This window comes from Eubalaena glacialis, chromosome 9, assembly GCF_028564815.1.
Source record: "Eubalaena glacialis isolate mEubGla1 chromosome 9, mEubGla1.1.hap2.+ XY, whole genome shotgun sequence".
Lineage (NCBI taxonomy): Eukaryota > Metazoa > Chordata > Mammalia > Artiodactyla > Balaenidae > Eubalaena > Eubalaena glacialis.
The window spans coordinates 3607389-3629293 of NC_083724.1; the positions used below are offsets into that span (position 1 = coordinate 3607389).

Here is a 21905-nt window from a genome sequence, read left to right on the forward strand (position 1 = left end):
GCCGTGCCCCGGGGCCAGAATGGAGATGGCCAGCCAGGGGGTTTGGCTCCTGGGGTTGAGAAGCCATTGTCCCTGCCTCAGTGGCCTCCAGCAAGCAGGGGCCAGGGCCACGGGCTTGGGTCTGGTGGGGATGCATCTCTGTTGCTCTCTTGTTGTGTTCCTCGCCTGGCCCTTCCTGCAGGGTCTTCATTCAGCGTCTGATAACAGCTCTGGCGTCCCCCCACCCTACGGTGCCCCCAGCATGCCACCACCGGCAGTCGCCTGCTTGACCCCTTAAGGTGTTTGTGAAACGTCAGCTAGGAAAGGCTCTCCCCCGCAGCGGGGAGGGCGAGGCGGGAGAGAACAATTGAAGCTGAAATTAATTGTGCTGTGTGCTTTTCCTCCTGTCCCCTCACTCTGCCCGCTCGCTGTCAATGCATAATGCATGACGAGGGGAAGTGAAAAGTAATTAGAGACTCGACTCTCGGCCAGGTTCATTCATGACTAAATCTGGGTCAACTCCTGGCACAGATGAGCGCGCCGCGTGGTGGGATGGTGGCAGTGCTGCTGCACCTGCTTGGTGGGCTGTGCTCAGACGCCCCTTCCTATGGGAAGCCCTCCTTGATGCCCCCCTTAGGAGGGCCTCCCCCACACCCACGGCCCCGTGCCTTGTGCGTCTGATGGTGTCTTTTCCCCACCTGCCCTGTAAGGACCGTGTTGCGAGTAGGGGGCGGCGGCTTGTTGGGGTGGGGCACGTGGGGGTGACACCCAGAGCGATGCGATGGCGTGGGGCCACATGGGGTCTCCTTGAGGTGCTTGCTCACTCGTTCTGAAGCGCTTGACCCTGATCACGCTGTGGTCTTTAAGCCCCTCCCACGCTGCCGTGGTCCTCAGGGTGAAGTCCCAGCCCTGGACCTGGCTCTCATCCCTGCTCCCGGGGGACCAGCTGTACCGATCTGCTTCCTGTTGCTAGAATGTTCCCAGCCCTTCTCCTGCTCACAGCCTTTGCACATACTGTTCCTGCCTTGGAATGCCCTTCCCCGGGTCGCCCTGCAGCCACTGTTGCTCCTTCCGGTCTCGCGTGGTTGTCACCCCCACAGACCCCCGGGCTGCTGTGGCCTTGGCTCCCCCCACTGTCACCCTTGGTCACCCGAGCCTGTTCTTTCCTCCTGAGGCCCTGTGCATCCTGCGAGCGATTAGCTGGCGGGGCTCCTGTCTGTCCCCTGACGGGGACACGTGCACTGGAGCTTCGGGGTTCCCAGGGGCTGTGGGACCTGCCCAACTCCTGGTGCCCCCTCCCCAGGTCTTCAGCGCAGGGGGTGAAGGAAGAACGTGGCTGGGGGCAGGGCTGGGCTGCCCAGGGAGGAGCCCCCACTTTTGCTGCCCCGCCCCCTGCCGCCTCCCCGCAGGCTTGCGGAGCCTGGGGTGGTGGGAGGTCTCGGGGCCTCCCGCATTGGGATGGTCTCAGGGTGGGGTGATAGCTGGGCCTGCGAGACCCCGTGTCATAGGGGGGAAGACAGGCCCAAGGGGAGGTGCTTTGCGTTACTCAAGGCCACTGGGGGAGGCAGGGGAGGTGCTGCCCCTTGGCTGCACTGGCCAGAGCTGGGCCCCGGGAGAGGACCTTGGCTATGGGGGAGGGCCCTGTGCTGGGGGGGGAGGGTCCTGTGCTGGGGGGAGGGTCCTGTGCTGGGGGGAGGGCCCTGTACTGGGGGGGAGGGCACTGTACTGGGGGGGAGGGTCCTGTGTTGGGGGGAGGGCCCTGTGCTGGGGGGGAGGGCCCTGTGCTGGGGGGGAGGGCCCTGTGCTGGGGGGAGGACCCTGTGCTGGGGGGAGGGCCCTGTGCTGGGGGGGGAGGGTCCTGTGCTGGGGGGAGGGCCCTGTACTGGGGGGGAGGGCACTGTGCTGGGGGGGAGGGTCCTGTGCTGGGGGGGAGGGTCCTGTGCTGGTGGGGGAGGGCCCTGTGCTGTGAAGAGGAGCCCCGGCTGGCTGTGGGGAGGGTCAGGGGCCGGCACTGGGGAGGCGACAGGCAGGTGGAGGTGGGGTGGGTGCCTGGGTGTCACCCTGGGACAGACCACGTGGGGTGGCTGCATGCAGTGCAGGGCAGAGAAAGAGTTAAAGGCTGAGAGAAGTAATAACGTGTCTAATTTTTCTGTGTGATTTAATAAAAATGTAAATCACTGGGGGAGGACGCCCCGCCCCCCGCCATGGTGTTGGCCGAGATTAACCGTGGGCTCGGGGTGGTCAGCCTGCCTTTGTCCCCAGGCAGAGCCTGGTGCCTCCATCGTCCCAGGGGCAGACAGCGCGCCCTCCGCCTGGATGGAGGGGAGCTGGGGGGTGGGGGGTGGCTGTCGCAGTGTCGGGCCATCCGCTGAGCAGGAGGGCCCTGGGGGAGCCTTCCGTGGCCAGGTTGCTCAGAGCCGGGCTCCCCTCTGACCCCCACACCCCCACGTCCAGAGGAGCACGGGGGCCTGTGGTGACGATGGCCGAGTCCTGGGTACGTGGGGTGACGCTTGAGGTGAGGCTGTAGGACGAGAAGGGGGAGCCAAGCAGAGATGAGAAGGAAGAGCTTTCCCAGCCGCGGGGGCAGCATGTGCAAAGGCCCTGAGGTGGGAGTGAGCCTGGCCTGGGCAGGTCAGCGCAGAGGCTGGTGTTGGATGGCGGTGAGGTGGGACAGGGGTAGTGCCGGGAGAGGCAGAGCCATGTGGGCTCCAGCGGGGCTCTGGGCCTGTCCCACGGGAGAGGGAGGCCCTGGCCGCTGGTGAGACCGGACCCAGGGGTAGGGGTGGGGTCCTGAGTCCCTGAGGAGGTGGCGGCTGTGGGGATGGGGGAGTGGGTGGGTCTGGGCTGCAGTTGAAGCCACATCCAGCAGGCCAGGGCTGGGAGCTCTGGGAATTGGGGTGCCTGCGAGGTTTGGTGAGAGGTGGTGCTGTTTGTGGGGGGCTAGGCGGGGGAGGAGGCTGGAGTCCCGGGTGGTCAGTGAGGCCACCCAGGGCCGCGTGGAGATTGGAAGAGCCGGGGACGCTGACGTCCGGTCTTGGGAGAGAGACTTGGGAATCTGGGGCCTGTGGTCAGAGCGTGGAATGTTCTCAGTGCAGCATTTGGTCAGCATGAGCGGGGGCTCGAGGGTGGGAACAGGCGGCAGAGCAGTCAGAGCGGCCTTTGCTGGTGCGGGGAGCGCAGCGTCCGTGGAAGGGTGGGTGCTCGGCAGTGAGCTCCCCGTGGGAGTGAGGGCGCTCTCTGAGCTCACGGCGGTCGTGGGAGGGCCCCGCTGCAGGTCAGGCTTGGTCATGGCTGGGCAGCCACGCGCTGATATCGGGGACTGTTGACCCCGTCTTGACCGTGGGACACCCCCCCTGCCCCCGGTGCTCACCTGTCTTCCTGAGATGGGCCGCTCCTGCACATCCAGACCCTCGTCCTGTCCTGGGGTCCATCCGCTGTCAGGTGTCCAGTCCCACCAGGACGCCTCCCAGGGATGCCGGATGCTGGGGCGGGGGGCAGCTGGGACCTGGGTGGGGGGCTCACAGCCCCCGAGTGAGAGTGGAATTCTGAGCGTGGTGCCAAAATGCTGGCCCCCCCAGCCTCCAGGAGCACCTGCTCCTGGACCTCAGTAGGGCTGCTCCCCGGACACCAGCTCTGCCCAGCATCACTGGGAGCTGTGGTGGAGCGCCAGCGGGCACAGAGGCTCCGGGGAGGGGGCAGGCGTGTCAGAGACCCGGTTCTGTCGCAGGCGGTGAAGGGAGTGCCTGTGCTGAGGCGGTGGGTGTTTGGTGTCGCTCTGTCGCCGGGCAGGGACCTGCACTGACCCTGGACTCGTGGTGGGGATGGGGGTCCCCTGAGCGCTGCCCCGGCCCAGGAGGGCCCACATGGAGGCTCTCCCGGGAGAGGGGGCTGGCCGGGCCTGGGGCTGCCGCCTGCCCCCACCCGTGATGCCATGCCCGGACGCCTGCTTGGGCAGCTCTGGGCAGGGAGTGACCCGGCCCGGGTGGAGGGCTTGGTGGGCTTGGTGAGTGGGGAGTGGGGGGCATCCCTGATGGGGCAGGAGAGAGCAGACAGGGACTGGCCTGTCTGCCTGGGGGGCTCTGAAGTTGGGGGCTGGTGTCTCGGGGTTGACGAGCCTGGCCAGGGAGGGGGTGAGGGAAAAGCAGCCCCCTCTGGTGGGCTGTGTGCTGGTGGGCTGGGACCTGACCCGGGGGCTGCGGGTGGCATCGATGCCCACATGAGGTTTGATGTCTCAGGGTCTGTGGGACCGAGTAGGGTGTATCTCTTGGTGTCGGGCTGCTGCAGCTGGGGGTGGTGGCCACAGGGGGTGGGCTGGAGCCCGTGGCCTCTCGGTCCCTGGGGCTCATTATGTGCAGGGAGCATTAGGGGACGGGGACCAGAGTCTAGGTGAGCGCGGGCGGGCTGGGCTGGCGACGTCGGAGGCCCCATGCTGGGCTGTTTGGGGTCTTCGGTCCCCCCTAAGGCTGCCTGTATCTCCGTGTCTGAGAATTTGGCCATATTCGCTTTGAGTGTGTATCTAGGGCGTAAACCCGACGATCACAGCTCTGCACGTGATCCCCCAGGGCCGAGCTCCTGGGCTGTGCCCACCCAGGACGGCTGCTCAGAGGCGGGCAGTGCAGCTGGCTCAGGGGGTCGGGCAGGGACACAGCTGGCGGCTGGCTGACAGCACACACCAGCGTTCTGCCCGTAACGCTGTCCCCCTCCTGCACTGCTGGGCCCCCTTCCCCGGGCCCTGGGCTCCCGCCTCTGTCCAGGGTGTGCGCGGGGCCAGGGTCAGGAAGAGCGGCTACACCAGATGGCTGGCCGGGTGCATCTGCCCAGTGATCTCAGGAGAGGCTGTGCTGATCGCAGGCTTTGATTAAACGACCTGTCCAGGCCGGCTGGGCAGCTGGTCAGTGTCAGGCTCGCACGGCAGGATGCGTGGAAGCTGCCCAGTGCTGCAGGGGTGGGGGAGGGAGGGGGAGGAGGGAGGGGATGGACCTTCTAGAGCCCTGGGGGGTGCTGGCACTGCAGGGTGGAGGGCCAAACACACCACTGGCGTTAGAGACCCCCGGCTCCTCTGAGCCTCAGTTCCCGCATCTGTAGAGGAGGCTGCCCATCCTGGTCTCGCAGCTGGTGGTGCAGAGGCCCACGGGTGGCGGGTCGGTGGCTGCGGGTTCCCCGGGGCTGCCTGTGGAGGGGCCATGCTCCTCAGAGGCCCGTAGTTTCCGTCCAGGGTCTTCCCCTGCGGAGGGCACAGCGGGCACCCGGCCAACTGCCCAGGATGGATGATGCCAGGCCCAGGGATGTGTCCTCTGGCTGTGCTCACCGTGTGGCCTGCGCAGGAAATTGAAGGGCCTTGCTCTCGGTGCCCGGCCGGGCATGGCGGCCTCGTTCACCACCCCTCCCACCCAGGGGGCTGCTCATCTGGAATGTTTTCATCCTCTGTTCGGAGGCAGGCGGGAAGGAGGTGGGCCGGGGTCCTCGCCCGCCCCGCTGCACGTGGGGACGCGTTCCAGGGAGCTGAGGGTCCTGGGACCCCTCTCGCTGGCTCCGTGGCCTCATCTGTACTGTGCGCGGTGGCTCTGTGAGGGCGCAGGGGCTGCACTGCGACCGCCAGAGGCTGAGTGTCACATGCCTTTCTCACCTGGCCGTTCCCGTGCTCCTCGGTGAGGGTGGGCAGACGCCCTGGGAGGGCGGCCAGGGCCTCTCCGCTCTGCTTTAGTATCCCCGCCTGTAAAACGGGGTGGCAGCCGACTTAACCATCACGAGCAGCGTTTGCAGCCTTGAGGTGTAAATGCCTGATCATGAGGAAATGCTGGCGTTAGGGGCTGGGCCTCTGATGTTTCGCTTAGGAAACGGCAGTGCTGGGGACGGAGCTGGTTCTCCTGCAGCAGGTTAGCCTGGCACTGGAGGTCCAGACATGGCAGGGCTGGGACCAGGAGGCCCGGGGGGACATTGCTGGTGACGTTGGGCCTGTGTCCCCCTCCAAGGAGTCACCCCCTGGAAGCCCCCCCCCCACCCCCAGCAGTGGAGTTTGTGATGTACCCAGGGCAGGGCGCAGGGGAGGGAAAAGCCTGTGGCCCAGGCGATGAGAGGGTGCTGGCTGCGGGGCGGGCAGGTGTCCAACCCCCGCCTTGACCTCATCACCCCAAACTCGGCGTCCTCCCAGCTCGGGGAGCCCCTGGAGAGGGCAGGGATCCTACACCTTGGGAAACGTGATCTCCTCCCTGGCCTGTGAATATTTCATCAGCAGATTAAAAATTGAAGCTGAACCTTCGTCCCCTGCTCCGAGAGGGTGGAGGAGGGGCGCCGGCTCCGTTTCAGGCCTGTTTGAGTATTTTTTTTTGATGATGGAGCCTCGTCAATGAGAAAATGACACTGCTGTTTAAAATGCCGTTCTGCGGGCCTCTTTAATTACAGCCGAGGTGTAATAGCCAATCTGGAGCCGTGAATGAATTTTTAAGCATCAGAATGAGAGGTGAACAGCGCCCAGGGGGGTTTGTGAGAGTGGGTGCACGGGGGCCTCGGGGAGGTCTGTGGAGGCCGTGCAGAGGCTGTGGCCCCGGCCTCTTGGGGGTGGGGTGTGTGTGGCTGGGGTGTTGGTGGGGTCATTCTGGTCTGTATGTGGCGGGGTGGGGGGTGGCAGACTCTGGTCTCTGTGTGCCCGTGTGCACATGTGCACGTGTGTCAGGAGGGGGAGAGCCTGGGGGGCTGAGGTCTGGCTTCCTGTTGGTCAGGAGGCCTGATTTGTGGGGAGTTGGAGCCCCGATGGCCCCACAGGAGGGTGTGATGTGTGAGGGGCTTGTGTGAGGGGCTTGGGTGCAGCCAGGGGACAGTGTTCTGGGCTTGAGGGCCGAGGGATCGAGGGCCTGGTCCCAGGGCTGCGGTGGGCTTTGGGCCTGCCCAGGTGTGTGATGGGTACGTGGCGAGGCAGGGGGCAGGTGAGCCGCCCCCAGGCCTCCCGGGCCGTGGGGCAGCCTGGACGTGGATGGACCCTGCCACTCCTGACGGGCGGGTTGAACACCCTGGCGGGGCTGGGCTGGGGGATCCAGCCAGGCCTGGTGGCCGCTCGCCAGGGCCCTCAGGGGTGCATCAGGGCCCGCGGGTGTGTCTCGGGCACCAGGGAGGGCGCAGGGGTCCCACTCCGGGCCCACAGACGGGCGGCCCAGGGCTTGGCAGCACTGCCGTGCCCCTCCCCACCTCGCCTTTGCCTAGCAGCGGGCAGAGGTGGCCGCGCGCCCAGAGCAGACCGTGCGAGGCTAAGTGTCTGGACCACCCAGCCTCCAGCCACCCTCTGCTGGGCCTCCCTTGTTTTCCTTTGGCGGGGCCGGCGCTGATCCCCGGCTGCCGGCGGGCGCTGGGGGCCGCGTGCCCCGGCCACGTCCTGCAGCTCCCGCCTGACTTGGCGGCAGTTTCCCCTGCGAAACAGAGTCAGGGTGCGGGTGTCATGGGGTTGACCGGGGGCCGAGTGCGGGGCCAGCACGGGGAGTGGCTCCACGTCGGTCCTTAGCAGCCCCTGCGCGTCGTATGGGGCGCAGAGAGCGGCCTGCTCGCGGTCGGGCGCAGTCCTCTGGGAGAGCGAGGTGCCCGCTCCGTTTGCGCGTCCCGGGGGTCGGGGGCAGCTGCGTGGGCTGGAGCGCCTTGGGCACACCTGCCCCATCTGTTCATCTTCCCTGGCCCAGGGCAGCAGGTCTCAGCATGGTCTCCCCTGTCTTCCTTGTCTCCTGGGGGACGGGGCCGCCACTTCCTAGCGTGGGCACTGGTTGCACCCGGGGAGGCAGAGGGTAGTGGGCACTGGTTGCACCCGGGGAGGCAGAGGGCAGTGGGCACTGGTTGCACCCGGGGAGGCAGAGGGCAGTTTGCGCCCTGGGTTCTCCCCCTGCCGTCGGGCTGGGCCCCGGGTGCGTGGGCTGGGAGGGTGAGTGGACTGGCCAGGGCCCTCCAGTGTCTGCCGAGTTGGGGTACGGATCCCCCTTTGGCGCTGGCAGGAGGGGCTGGGGCTACCGGGGTGGCTGGGAGGGGTGGGCCCACAGCCAGGACTCTGGGGCCCGAGGAGACAAGGGCAGACACTGGCCTGAGCCGGCTCTGCTGGGGACAGGGCATGTTTATTTTCTCAGACGGATTTAAAGGCTGCTGGAATTGTGCTCACGAAGGTCCCCAGAAGGTGGAATTTCTGACAGCCCTGGGTGTGGGAGGCCTGGGCCTGGTGGACAGAAGTGGAGGGGGATCTGGCGGCCTGGCCTGCATGTGTGTGCATTTGTGCAAGTGTGCACGTGTGTGTGCGTGTGTTCGTGCTGCCATGTGTGTACATGCAGGGGCGTTAGGCTGGTCTCCCTTCACGTGGCCGCCCTGGACATTCCCCTCTTTCAGCAAACCTTCCCTTGTGTTCAAAAGAATTCAGACTCTACTAAGTGATGCCCTGTCAGCTTCTTGGAACCTGTGTGTCCCCAGTGTGTCCAGCTGGGCCTTGCGGTCCTCCTGAAGGTGGTGGCCTGGATACAGCCCTCCTACTCCAGGCCAGCGGGTCGTCTGCCCTCCCGCCAACCCCTTCTCAGGGCAGGAGGGCTGAGGTGCCCTCTGGGCAGTGATACCAGGCCTCGGGAAGGGAAGGGGCCGTTTCTCCCTGAAGCCTTCCGGTCCCTTTAGAAGGTGGTTTGTTTCCAGGGCTAGGTGTACCCGTTTGGCGAGCCGAGCCATCTGTGACCTGGGATGCCTGACGTCTCCCTGATGATGTTGGAAAGACTCACGGACAGTTCCAAACACATCGCCAAGCCACGCTGAGGGTGCCCTTAGAAAGCTGTGTCTGCAGTTCGGGACGGTGTTCCACAGGTGCTGCAGGGAATGGGCTTGGGTGAGCAAGAGGTGCCGTCTCGGGGAGCAGAGGTCACCAGGCCCCTGGAGCAGGGACTCAGGTCTGCCCCAGCCCACAGACCCCAGCCCACAGGCCCCAGCCCGCAGGCCTCTCTGACTGACTGATCGTGGCCGCCAGGGGCTCAGCGGGAGAAGTTCTGGGGCCTCGGAGGGGTGCAGTGATGGCGAGCAGGGAGACCAGGGGCAGGAGAGGTGCGTGTCGCGCCGTTGACATCCTGGGTCTGCCGGCGTCCGCAGCTAATGGGATTGGGCTCTGTCGCCAGGAGCTGAATGATGAGGCCGTGTCCGTGGTCATCGTAACTCCTCCAGAATTTTTCGCCGATGCCGCCGCGGGTTACTCTGCATTCTCCCTCCTTGAACAGGCTGGCGCGAGAAGGCCTGAGGGATTTGTGAAATTGGCCCGGTCGGAGCTTCTCACCCTGGCTGCCCTAACCCTAACCCTAACCCTAACCCTAACCCTAACCCTAACCCTCTCTGCCTTGCCCTCCTTTGAAAGCACGGGAGCCTTCAGAACTGCGGGTGTCCAGGCCATGCCTGGACCAATTAGATCAGCAGCCTTGGGGGCCGGGCCTGGGCACTGGGGCTTTTCAGCAGCCCCTGGGTGACACTGACGTGCAGTCATCATCCGGGCCAGGTGCTCCCCAGTATCCTTCCTGTAACTCCATTTCTGTGTGTGTGTGTGTGTGTGTGTGTGTGTGTGTGTGTGTCTGTGTGTGTGTGTGTGTGTGTGTGTCTGTGTGTCTTCCCAGGAGATTTAAATCTTCAGGAGCTCTGTTGTTGCTAGAGGTCTCAGGTCTGGGTCAGACCTGGCGCCGTGTCCCGGGCCCTCCACGCTCCTCAGGTGATGCTTATCTGAGTCCCTGATCTGTGGCTCCCATCCCGCAGACCTTTGCACGCTGACTTCCCTGCCAGTGCCTGTGGGCCTTCCAGGGCCGGCGATGGGCGTGGGCATGTAGGGACTGAGGCCACTAGAAAGTCTCCACTGGTAGTTGGGGAGCCTGCCTCAGTGTCATGGGGTGTTCGGGCCAGAGGGACCCCCCAGAGACTGGCTCCCCTGCTCTCAGGAAGCTGCATGAGCAGGGTCTCTGTTCCAGGAGTGCCCGGGACCCGTGATTGCAGGAGGGGCGTGCTTCCTTTCTTTTGCCCAGGTTGGCCTTTGGGGTTCCGGGTGGGGCTGGGGCTGGGCCACCCCCTCCCTGCAGGCAGGAGCCCTCCCCTGTGCCTGGCTCCCCTCTGCCTCTTTCTGCCCCGGAGTCCATCCTCACCTGGGGAAGTGCAGGCCCAGGTCCCAGGCTCTGTGCTGTGGGTCCCCAGGGTTAGTGTGAGCAGTGTCTGGTGGGCTGGGCATCTGAGCTCCCCAGCTGGGCCAGGTGGCCAGTCTGACTTGTAGGGGGCAGGGAGCCCTAGCAACTGAAAGGCAGATGATGAAGACCAGCCGGACCCTCATCCGGGGTCAGGAAGATGTCGGGCACCTCCCCCCACCCTGCCCCAGTCTCAGTTTCCTGATCTGCCCTCGGGAGGCTGGGAAGGTGAACGGTGCTCATGGCTCAGCCAGTCTTGGGAATCACTGCTTGTCAGTTTTGGTGAATCTTTGCTTGTTTGGGCTTCACCTCTTGGGTGGGGTGGGAAGGGAGAGGCACAGGCCCAGAGTTCGGGGGCCAGCAGAGCCCGAGAGGAGGGATGGGATGGCGGCTACCTGCAGAGAGGTTTGCAAAGCGTCCTCTGTGGCCAGGGCTGAGTGCTGCAAGGTCTGGGAGGCCCGGACCCTGCCCCCACCGAGGGTGGGGGAAGTACCGGCCTCTGCCCTCGCTCTGTTCTCCAGCCTGAAGGGCGGTGGGTCCTTGCAACACTGCAGAGGCAGGTAGAGACCTGGCCCGTTGTGCAACCTGCAGCTGTGCGGGGAATTCCTCCCAGGGCCCTGGCTCTGCCCTGCCCTGGAGTCTGCATTTTTTGGAAAGCTTTGTGGCTCCCTGGTCCCAGGGGAGCAGAGCCTGTGAGGGTGTCAGCCTGAGGGTGTCAGATAAGGGTGTCAGCCTAAGGGTGTCAGATAAGCCCTTGGGGGGGGGGTTTGACCACAGCCGGGTTTGGGGGACGAGGTCTGGGATGGCTGCTGGACCTGGATGCCTCCGAAGAGAGGCAGGGTGGTGTGTCCCCACGGGGAGCCAGAGTGGGGCCCACCAGAGCTCTCCCAGGCCAGGCCTCCTTTTCCTGGTGACCGGGGATGCATGAACCCTGCTGGCCTTTGCTCCTTCCCTGCCACCCCAGGCGGGCTGGGACGGGCTGGGGGCCTTCTCGGGAGGCCCACCCACCTTCGCCCAGCTTCCCTGCCCCAACCCTGTGGGGCTGGGTAGGCTGGTCCCGAGTGAGCGGCACAGCGTCAGGCTTTTAGGGGGGCCCCCACTGGGGAGCAGGGGGCCCGTGGGCAAATTACTCAAGCACTCCGAGCCTTGCTTTCTTCATCACTGAAATGGGGAGAATAAAGCGCTGCCTCGCCGGGTCTCTGTAGGGCGGGTGGGAACGGTCTGGCTCACGCTGGGAAGTTGGAGCATGTGGCGGCGGGGTCTGGGGTCCCCGGGCCTGGCCTCGGGCTGGGCTCACCATCTGGGCGTGAGAAAAAATCCCTGGCAGGTGGGTGGGCCACGGGGCGCGAGGGTCCCCATGGCGGGCTCCTCTTCAGGCCCGCCCCCCAGCCCTGCTGATGAGGGAGGGGACCCTGTGCACAGAGGAGGCTGGGGGGAGTGGGGCCCTCCCTGCCCCCAAGTGACGGCCCTGCGTGCCGGGCGCACGGGGGTGATCCTGTTCGTGGCTCTTGGACCAGACACCGCTGGGCTTCAGACGGGGAGGGTGGGCTTTCTCATCAGGGTCCTGCTGAGGCGAGGGTCACAGCTCGGCTGGCGGCACATGTGCCCACACGGCTGGGAAAGGCCTCCCCTCGCCTGGGGCCTGCTCAGCCCCGACCCTGATAGAGGGTGTCTCCCGGGGCCCCCTCACCTGCCTCCTTCCCCACCCAGCAGCCTCAGGGCCCGAGCCGGGCTGGGGAGCAGAAACGAGACACAAAGCAAAGCAAAAATCCGCCCCCAGTCCCCCCAACCTGCACCTCCGCCTGCTTATCTGCGGCCCTGCGGCCTGTTGCAATCACTCGCTGGGGGCCGGGTTGCGTAATGCGATGGAGCAGATAGTCGCCCGGCGCTGGGTCGTCCGGGGCAGTTGGACGGGTTTGGATCTGGCCCCCGGTGGAGGGCCTGCTCCCCGGGAGGAGAAACCAGCCAGGGTCGGCTGCTGCGGGGCGCGCCTGCACCCTCCTCCCTGCTCCCCTGGCCCCGTCCTGGGGAAAAGCGGGCTCTGCGGGGCCGGGGAGAGGCCTGCACGGAGCTGGGTCTCGCCTCAGCCCCTGTCCTGCAGCTGCGTGACGTCAGGCCCTTCCCGGCCTCGGTTTCCTCCTGGGCCCCGGGGGTGGGGTTGGAGGAGGGTGTCTGTCCACAGGAGTTGTGCCAGGCCCGGGACGGCTGGGTCAAGGGGAGGGCGGGAGCTGCTGAGGCCCTGGTGACCCCACGCCCGCCAGGCCCCCTGAGGCCCGGGGATGCAGTGGTGGACACGGTCCTGAGCGGCGTTTAGGGAGGGAATGCTCTACCCAAGCAGAAGTTGGGTTTCTGTTAGTCAGAACCTCCCAGGACACGGACCTGTTTCAGAAATAAGGAGGGCCACCCTCAGGGCGGAGCCCACGTTCCTAGAAAAGGGGGTGTAAATTGTGGTTTCTCTGTAAGTTGACCAGTTTGGCCCTGGCAGCCTGTGACCTGGCTTACCAGAGGATGAGACCGTGGCGGCAGCTTGTGGCAGGCCCGAGGGCAGCGGGGAGAAGTGACGGCCGAGGAGGAGGCCGGGGGCGGCTGCAGTTATCCACGGTGCCCCGGGAACACGGGAAGGCAGGCGGGAGGACGGGCTGTGTGTGGCCTGGGGATCCTTCGGGACGCATGGCGGGAGTGAGGTGCGACCCCTGCGTGTGTTTTCGTGGACAGACCCTGGTCGCCTGCCCACCCGAGGGTTGTGTCCTTCAGAGGGGTCCCCATGGGAGGCCGTGTGTCACTTCTAAGAGGGCTGCCGCTGGCCACCCTACCCCCGACCAAGGAAGGAGCCAACAGTAACTGCTTTCCCAGGTCAGAGCCCAGACCGCCAAGTTCTGCCCAGCCCAGGCTGGGTGTCCTCACCTGGTGAGTGTCCTGGCCTGATGAGCTGTGAGCTGGGCAGGAGGCCACTTCCAGGCAGGAGGTAGGCAAGGGCTCAGGGTCTAGTTGGGGCGACGGGCAGGATGTGGGCAGCTGTAGTCCAGGGTGAAAGGGCCTCCGTCAACCTGGGCTGGGGTGGAGCTTGGGGGAAGGCTTCCTGGAAGAGGCAACAACCTGCAGGTCTAGATAAGGGAACGGATGGGGGAACAGCATTTGCAGAGGCCCAGAGGTGAAAGGGGAGTTCTGGGTTCTTGCGGGGAGGTCAAGGCCTGAGCCTGGGCTGGTCCCAGAGGGCCTGTGCCGGGTCTGGACTTGACCCTGTGGGAGCCCTGGACGTGTTGTATGCGGGAGCTAACAAGGTCCAGTTCCAGAGAATTCTCCAGGAATCTGGGTTTCCAGGCTTCTGTTTGGTGCTGTTTCAGTAGAGCAGCGCTGCCCCCAGGCTCTCCCTCCCCTGCCTCTCCCTGCCGTTGTTGTCAGCAGGATGGGGCAGGACCGCTCAGCCCTGCCCGACACAAGCTGCTCTGGGGCAGGCCTGGGCCAGGGCTGGGGTCTCCGCGAGGCGGTGGTGGCAGCCTTGGGAATGCCGGCAGGTCTGAGCCTGGCCTGTGTATGAAAGCGTGCTGTGCATGAGGGCAGAAGGCCAGGAGCCCCGCAGTTCACAATTCACTGCTGCGGGCTCAGGGAGGGAAGGGGGAGGTGTGTGTCTCAGCATCCCCTAGAGCTTAGAAAAGCGGAAGGAAAGAAGGGGTGCAGGGGAGCCTTGTGGGCCAAGCTGGAATCACCGAGAGGCTCACACCCCACGTGGGGGGGATTTTCATTAAGCCTTGTGTCACCTCCCCCTTTCCAAGGCAGAGGGGCCCGTTCAGTTCAGGGAGCGTTTGAGCACCTCCTGGTGCAGGAGAAGTTTGGGGTGAGGCCCAGGAGGTAACAGGGTTTGCAGCAGAGAGTGGGGGGCCTTGGTGGGGGCGGGTCTCCCAGGCCATCCGTAGGGACAGGCGAGGAGGGTGAGGTGTTCCCTTTGGGCCAGGGCTGGGGGTCCCCCGCCCCATCTAAATGAAGGTGCTTAAGAACCGGATTTGAAAGCCACCAGTCTCAGTGAACATCTGGGGAAACTGAGGCCCAGCGGTGGTTGCCCGAGGCCACGCAGAGCCTGGGAAGGCTGCAGGGCCCAGGCGGCTTTGATGGGGCTCCCTTGTCGGGGCTGCCCTGGGGCCTCTCGTGTTTTGGAGGGCACCTCTGCTCATTATTCGCCAGTAACCAGCTAATTAGTCATGCGGGGGGTGCCTGCCACCCCAGGCTGCCCCTCCCCGGGCACTTTTTTCTTCTGGCTTCACTCCCTTTCCTCCTCATCCCTCTTCACTCTGACGCTTCTGCCCGGCGGTGCGTCGCCAGCTCCCAGCCCCCCATCCGCCCAGCCCCCAGCCCCCAGCCCCCGAGCTCCGTGGAAAATGAATTCCATAAATCGTTGTCCTCATTCTCCTCTGGGCTCTGCGCCCTCTCAGGGGACACTGTGTATGCCTTTGTCTGGAGGGTGTCGGGCTGGGGAGGGTGGGACCCCAGGGGAGGAGGCTGGCCCCCCACCCTCTCTCCGTGGGCCTGGGCTTGATTTTTCCCGAAGATTGGTTAAGAAGGACCCATCACTCACTCTGCTGAATAAGTAATAAGAAACCGAGTAATCGTTTGTGGCCTGAATCCCAGGAGAGGGCAGGTACATGTGGCTCTGGAGTCGGAACCAGCCGCGGTGGAGCCCTGGCGGGGGCAGGTGGCAGGCAGCCCCTCCTGTGTCCACCCCCCGCCCTCCCCAAACACACAGCCATGGTTTGGGAGGTCCTGTGACAGCCCTTGGTGCCCCGGCCCACCTCCTGGCCACTCCTCTCGTGGGCTGCTTCAGGCCATCTGTCTATCTGGGCAGGGCGGCCCGGGGGGCTCTGGTGGGCCTGGCCTGTGAAGGGAAGGGGCTCACGCACTGAGGCTCCTTGTCGCCCCACCAAGGGCAGGCAGAAGGTTCTGGGGCCTCCCGGGGTTCCGGGCTGGAGAGGGGGCGAGGAGCCAGGCAAGGCGGTTGAGCTGGGGTGGGACTGGCGGTGCTGAGTGCCGCGTCCGGTCCTTCAGCCGTGATCCGGGCTGGTTTTGTCACGGCCACTTAACCCCCCAGGAGGCAGAGGTGGCAGGAGCCCCCAGGCTCTTACCTAAAGCCCCTGCTCTCACTGTCTGGCCGGGGGTGGGGGGGGTTGGGGGGGAGGTGGGGGGGTGGTGGGGTGGTCCCAGGGTCCCCGGGGCCCGGGCTGGGAGCCGCACGCTGCTCTCGGGGGCCTTGCCCAGGCTGCGGGGTGAGGGGTCGGCGTCTGGCCGCTGCCTGAGCCGGTGACAGGCTGCAGATTCCCGTGTGGTCGGGGCTAGGGCCGAGCTGGCAGGAAGCAGCTGTTCCTTCCCCGCTCCCACCCCCGCTGGTCACGGGATCGCGCTGTGACAGTGAGGCCGGGTGTGCCCTGTGGCCTTGCAGAAGTGCCGGGTTCGAGTTCGCATCCCTGAGCCCGCTTCCTCGTCTGGAGGACAGGCGGCGGGGACGACGTGGGTGCTGCGCCCTGCCCAGCACCCCTCGTCCAGAAGCTGCTTTCAAGCCTGTTGAAAGGTCTTTGGCAGCAGAGGGGCCCCCGCTTCGGTCGCAGGGCCTGACTTGTCCGGGGGCAACCCGGGATCCAGGACCACCCAGGGAGGAGTTCTGGCCAGGACCTCCTGGAGGGAGTAGCCCCATCCAAGGCCTGGGGTCCCTGGGAGTGGGGCTGCCCCCGGGCCGGGCCGAGACCTGGGACTTCGCCTGGGTGATGGTGGACGCGGGGGGCCGAGGCGGGGGCAGGCCGGGCGGGCGCTGAACGGGGCTGTCGGGCAGGCTGGGCGAAGGGGTCCTGGGCTGGGACCGGGGCCCATCCCCCGGGGCTGTGAGAGCCCCAGCTGAGCCCCATCTTTGCTCTGGTCTGGGGTCTGGGAGCCGCCTCTGGGGGGGACTGGGAACCCAGGAGGCCTGGCAGGGTTTGTGAGGTGCCTCCCGCCAGGGCAGCCCCCGCGGTGCCTGGCTCGGCCCCCTGCTCCCTTTGAGCCTGGTGCGGGCAGCGCCTCCTCTCCGGGCTCCGCTCGGATTTTATCTGATGGGAGCGAGCAGCCTTTCGGGGTCAGACTTGACTTTGCCATACGTCCTGGCATCTAACTCATCAGAGTAATGCGGTGACCATTCTGCTAATTTGTTCATCAACTGATTAACTCTGGAGCTTTCTCTGGGTCCGGCACCTGGTCTCAGAGCCAGAAGGAAACTTGGAGAGCTCACGTCACAGGTGGGGAAACCGAGGCCTCCCTCGCGGCAGGGCGGCTGTCCCCACGCTGGCCTTGACGCCGTCTGGACCTGTGACCCACTGTGCGCAGCGGCCCATTTCAGGACCTGCCCAGCTGTCACGGCGCGTCGGGCCCCGTTGTCCCTCCTCGCATCACCCCCTGCTACCCCCCCTCCCCAACCCCGTCCCTCTCGCTCTTTCCAGCCCGAGTCCATCCAGGCGGGGCTGGGACAGCTGTGGCCAGAAGGTGCAGGTGACAGAGGTGCAGGCGACGTGCCCCAGCTCTGGCCCCCTCCCAGCCCTGAGCTCGCCCCTGGCCAGCACTGCCTCTCCTGGACGTTGTCCCACTGCCCGAGGGGGTCAGGAGGGACGTGGCTCCGGAAAGTGGCCGTGCTTGTCCCTGCTGCTCGTGGCAGTCCCCGCTCGTGCCTCAGCGTCCCCATCGCCCGCCCCGGCCCCGCGTGTTCCTTGCCTGACCTGCCCCCCGTGGCTCCTGATCGTCTCGTGTATGGGGGCCAGAGGTCTGTGCGGGGCCGGGGGCATCTCCCGGACCCCTCGCGCCCGCTGTGGTCCCTGTGGACGCTCCCGCAGCACCACGTCTCTCCCTCCTGCCACAGGCAGCGTGTTTTGGTGGCTGCTCCAGGGTCTCCCCCAGCCCTGCCCGGCTGAGCTTCCAGAGGGCGGGAGTGGAGCTGGCCGTGTCCCCACTGTGCACCCAGCACCCGGCACAGCGCTTGCGGCCGCGGGTGCGCTGAGCGAATAAACGGTGGTATTCGAGGTCGCAGAGCCGCCTCCCAGAGATGGGCCGCCTTCTCTCCCTGGGGCGGGGGGCCCTGGGGCCACGTGAGTCGTTTCCCCGAGCAGGAGAGACTGGAGGTCCCCAGGGGTGAGCCTCAGGGTCTGTGTTGAGCCACTCGTCTCTCGTGGCCAGCTCCTGGCCGGGGTGGACGCCCTTGATGGTGGCCAAGCCTGGCTGGCAGGGCTCCAAGCGGGAGTTGCGGAGGGGTCTTCTCCTCCGCCAGAAGCCCTGCCTCCCCGCCCCCCGGCCCCGCCTGAGCCTGGCTCCCACACCACGTTTCTCGGGCCCGAGGCGCCCACCGTCCCAGCCATCCCATCCCTCCCCAGCTCCCAGCCCCGGTCTGGGCGAACGCTTGCTGTCCTTAGTCAGAGGAGGACGGGGATGACCGCAGAGCTGGCGCCCCTCCTCCCACCCCCTTCCTTTGACAGGTCCGGGATGGTATGGTCACCCTCCTGGGGGTGCTGGCCGCTCATTTCCTGCAGGGCTCTGTCTGCGGTGGGGAGCCTTCCGGGGGTCTTCGTGTCCTGCGATGGGTGTACTGTGAGTGGTGAGTGGGCAACAGGACCTCCCTGCTCCCTGTCCCCGCATAGCCTGGTGGCAGCAGGGCCGGCCTCAGAGGCGGCGTCCCCTCCCCTGGGCCCAGGAGGCACCGGCCTTGTCTGCCCACCCCCTCCGTGCCGAGGGGAGAGGTGGAAGGGGTCCGTTTAGAGGATCAGCTGCTTTCACGGCTCGCTGGTTTCCCATCTAAGCGCCCAGCCCCAATGGGCCAGGGGTGGGGCCCTGTTGGCGGGCTCCTCGCCCCTCACCCTGCAGGGGCGCCTGTCTCCGCCGTTTCTGTGACTTGCTGGCAGCGTTTCTAGGCAGGCGCCGACGGCGCACGTGGGCAGAGAGGGTTGTGTAGAGGGGCTGCGGCAAGCACACCTCCAGGAGCCCGCGTCCTGGGCCGTGCCAGGTACTAAGTGCACGGTCACGCTCGGCTGGCACGGCAGCAGCTGCCGTCCGCCTGAGCACGGCCCTCGGAGGACGGCCCCACGCTGCCCCTTCCTGACGGTGAAAGCACCGGGTTCTGGGGGGCCGCTGGGCCTCCCCGCGCTGGGGGAAGCGCCCACCTTCCAGCAGGTGCTTGGGAGGGGCAGGGCGCCGGCGCTTGGGCAGACGCAGGTGGCGTGAGTTTTGGGTAAACATAGTCGCGCCCTTCGCGGAAACCTCGGGCGGTAACGTTTTGTCATCTCCACTTGCTTTAGCAGTTTGGGGGGGAAGAGCCTTTCCTAAGAACTTCACAGCCAGAGAAAAGAACGGCAACCCCCCCGAAAGACGGCAGTCTGTGCTGTGGGCGTGGTTGCTGGGGCACCCTCCTCCCGGACGGGTCTTCTCCCCCGCCCCCCTCCTCCTCCAGCCTGCTTTTCTAGGTTCTTCCACCGGCGGGATGTCATGGATCTTTCTCCCTAAATCTTGAGCTGAGCTGAGTTTCCGAGGTCCACGGCGTCTTGCCCAGACCTTCCAGACCAGGGTGCAGAAGCCGTGAGGTGGGAACCCGTGTGTCCCGGCAGGGCAGGAGGTCCATGAGCTGGGATGTGGGCTCTGGGCCCTGGTTTGCGGCCCTGGCTTTTGAACATTACATGAGGATCTCCAGGTCCTTTCTCCTTTCCGCCCCCTCCCCCTCTCAGATGAGGAAATTGAGGCTGGAGAGTGTTGTGCCCGTCCAAGGTCACCCCGTGGGGGGCGGGCAGTCCCGCAGCATCTGGGGGGGCGTGTCTCGTGGTAAAGGCTGTGAGGTTTTGGGTGGGCAGCATAGCCAGGGTCCGGGTGCTGGAAGGGAGGAGGTGGGTGAGCTGACAGCTCCTGGTTGGGGGGGGGGCGTGGCGTGGCCAGGGGCTGCTGATGACTGTGGCTGGCTGCACATGGGCCTTGGGAAAGCCCCTCACCCCGTGTGCCATCTCTCAGGGTCCTCCCAGGGACCCCTGCTTTAAAGACAAAGAGATGGAGACTCAGGGTCACAGCCACTGGCCTGCTGGTGCCCGGCCGAAACCCCTTTGCCCCACCAGCTGTTTCCCCGGGGGGCAGCGGTGCCTGGGCGGGTAACCAAGGAGGCATCTGGGTCCTGGCCCTGGGTGCGCTTGGAGTGTGGGCCGCCCCTGCCCCTGCGAATGGGGTTTGGCAGGTGTGTCTGCCCCTGAGAAACGCAGCTGCACCCGGTTCCGGTGTGAGACTGGGCGTTTTTGGCCTCTCTGTGGGTCTCACGCTGGCCTTGGTCCGGATGGCAGGCCCTGGTGCTGTGTGTGGCCAGGCCCCCTGCTCTTCCTTGCCGGGGGTGCTGGGGGCCCAGTGGCTTGTGCTGTGTGCGGGGACTGGGGCCCTGCTGTCCCTCGGCGGGCCTGGGATGGACCGGTTTTACATCTGACCTTGGTGGCTGCCCTGGTGGTGTGGCTCCGAGGAGCTGGGCGGACTTGGGGAGGGGCAGTTGGCACGCTCCATGGATGGAAGGGAAGATGCTTTGGGCAGAACTCACCCCTCCATTCACAAGTCCCCCCACCCCGCCATTCATTCATCTTGCCTGGGTCAGGCCCGACTTGGGGCACGGGTCCCACGCTGGGGGGCTTGGCTGGTGGGGGGAGGCACACACAGACGCTCAGCATTGATGAAGCTGGGCCCTCCGTGTGAGCCCGTGGGTAGCCCAGAGGTGATGGGTCAGGGTCAGGGGTCAGGCGAGTTACCTCTGGGAGCATGGTTCTCTCTTGGCCTGAGCCTTAAGACTGTAGGATTTTGTCTGGCGCCTGCCTCTTGCACCCCTTCCTTTCTGGGGGGTGGGGTTGACACTTGGTCAGCATCTCTCAGGCCAGGCCTTGGGGGCCGTGCTGCGCCCGGTCGCACAGGGAGACTGAGACGGGGAGACGCCAGGCCCCAGCGGGGAGGCGGCCAGGGAGGGACTGCGGTCCTGGGGGCGATTCTCCGGCGTTGGCGCTGCCTGGGTGGTCCCCTGCGCGTGCCCCGCACGCATGGGGAGGGGGCGAGGGCCTTCCTCTCCTCTGCATGGCTCGCCGCCCCTCCGGGTCTCAGGGCCTTGGCACGGGCTCAGGAATCCACATGATCTCCAGCCGGCTCCAGCTTCCTCAGCAGGGCGCAGGGCAGGGCTGCTCCTGTGCTCCCCCGGCCCCTCTGGAACTCGCTACCTCTGGTGTCAGTGACAGAGCGCCCGGCTGCGGCGGGCTCCTAGGGCCGAGGGAGCGGCCCCCTCCCCGGCACCCGCTGCCCCGGCCCTGAGCACCCTCGGGCAGCGTGAGGCCGGCCTGGGGCCAGCGCAGCAGGGCCTTGGCGTGGGAGGGTGGGGATCAAGCGTCTCCCACCAGTGGGCTTGGGCCTCGTCCCAAGCCGGGCCAGCCTGGCCTGGTCTTCTTGGTTCCAGAAGCTGCACCTAGAGATAACAGTGTTGGGGTCTGAAGGGCCAGGAGGCGCCGTCCACGGACACATGGGGAACTGAGGCCCGGAGCGGAGGATCCCTTGCCCGAGGCCATGCAGCGCCCTGGGACCAAGGCCTGCCCCCTGACTCCATGCCCTTGGAGGGGGTGGCCAGGTGGTGGTCTAGGGCCTCTGTGGCGGGTGGCACAGAGCAGTAAAGGAGCTAGCTGCTCATAGACGGGATGTGAACTTTTGCCAAGCTGTCGGGCTGTCAGGGAGGGCGTGGTGGGCTTCTCTCGGCTGGCCTTTGAGGTGTGCCCTGGACTTTGAGTTTGCCTGGAGTGCAGTCTCCCGGGCCTCGACTTGCCCAGCTGTGCAGTGGGCCCGTGGGAGCCCATGCGCCCACTGAGGGGCAGAGACGGCCTTAGCGCCCGCAGTGCCCGTGCTGCCTCGCGGCAACCTGTTTGCACCTCTGGTTCTGGCGTCACCCAGGAACCCGGCTCTGGCAGCCACGCTGGTTCCTGGGCCCTGGCTCAGCCAGCGCTTTTTGCTGATCGTGCAGGAACTGCTAATTAAGCTAAATCGTTCCCGGAGCTCCCTGACATCAGTCCATGGGATCGGCCCTGCCGGAGATCCTTGCTGATAAGACACTTCCTGCGGGCTTGTTGTAATTTGTTATTAAACAACCCTGCTCGTTCACCCTGTGGAGGTGCCAGTGTGAGCGCTGGGCTCCAGGCCCGGGCTGCCCGAGCTCAGCTGCAGCGGGTGTAGGCCTGGGTCTTCTCCGTCTCCTGGGACTCTTTCCACCGTCTGAGGGGCAGCGGAAGGAGTTTCCTCGGCTTGAGTCCCGGGGTCCGGGGTTGGAGGAGGCCCAGGCCCTCAGCCTGGGGAGCGCCAGCCGGTTTCTCACCTGGTTCCCACTCCTTCAGTTACGGAGGCTCCTTTCCCCCCTTGTCACTTGCGTAAGATATGGGGGTGGGGGGTGGAGGTGGAGGAGAGGCCTTAAGCTGAGACCTCTCGCTGGGCCCTGTCCCCAGGCGCCCCTGTCCCTGCAGAGGCCTCCTCCCGGTGAAGGAGGACACGCCGGTATGTGGGCCTGTCCAGTCCGGGCTCCCAGTGCCCGGTGCCCCCACCGGCTCAGCAGACGGTCGGTCGGGGGCTGGACAGAGGCGTGACCAGGCTCCCAGGAGGAGGCGAGGCCCCTTCCAGGAAGATGGGAGCAGCTCTCACTCCGGCCATCCCAGGGCTCTGGTGAGTTCGGCCCCGAGGGCCTGGGGCTTCCCTCCCGGGGCCAGACGGCCCCTGCCGCGGGGACCTCCCGGTACT

At 66.1% G+C, this 21905-nt stretch overlaps 1 protein-coding gene across 6 annotated transcripts in view; it reads left to right on the top strand.

Moving 5' to 3' along the window:
• The window catches only part of RXRA (retinoid X receptor alpha), a 100887-nt gene that overhangs the window by 19294 nt on the left and 59688 nt on the right, over nt 1-21905 (top strand). Inside the window, exon 1 of one of the 6 annotated variants that reach the window (XM_061199678.1) lies at nt 2455-2473. The exons of 2 other annotated variants lie outside the window; for them this stretch is intronic. The gene's annotated coding sequence lies outside the window, so the exon portion shown is untranslated. Of the gene's footprint in view, nt 1-2454; nt 2474-8691; nt 8791-21684; nt 21831-21905 lie in introns of those variants that run through there. 3 more of the 6 variants (XM_061199673.1, XM_061199676.1, XM_061199675.1) reach the window with 3 other exon arrangements.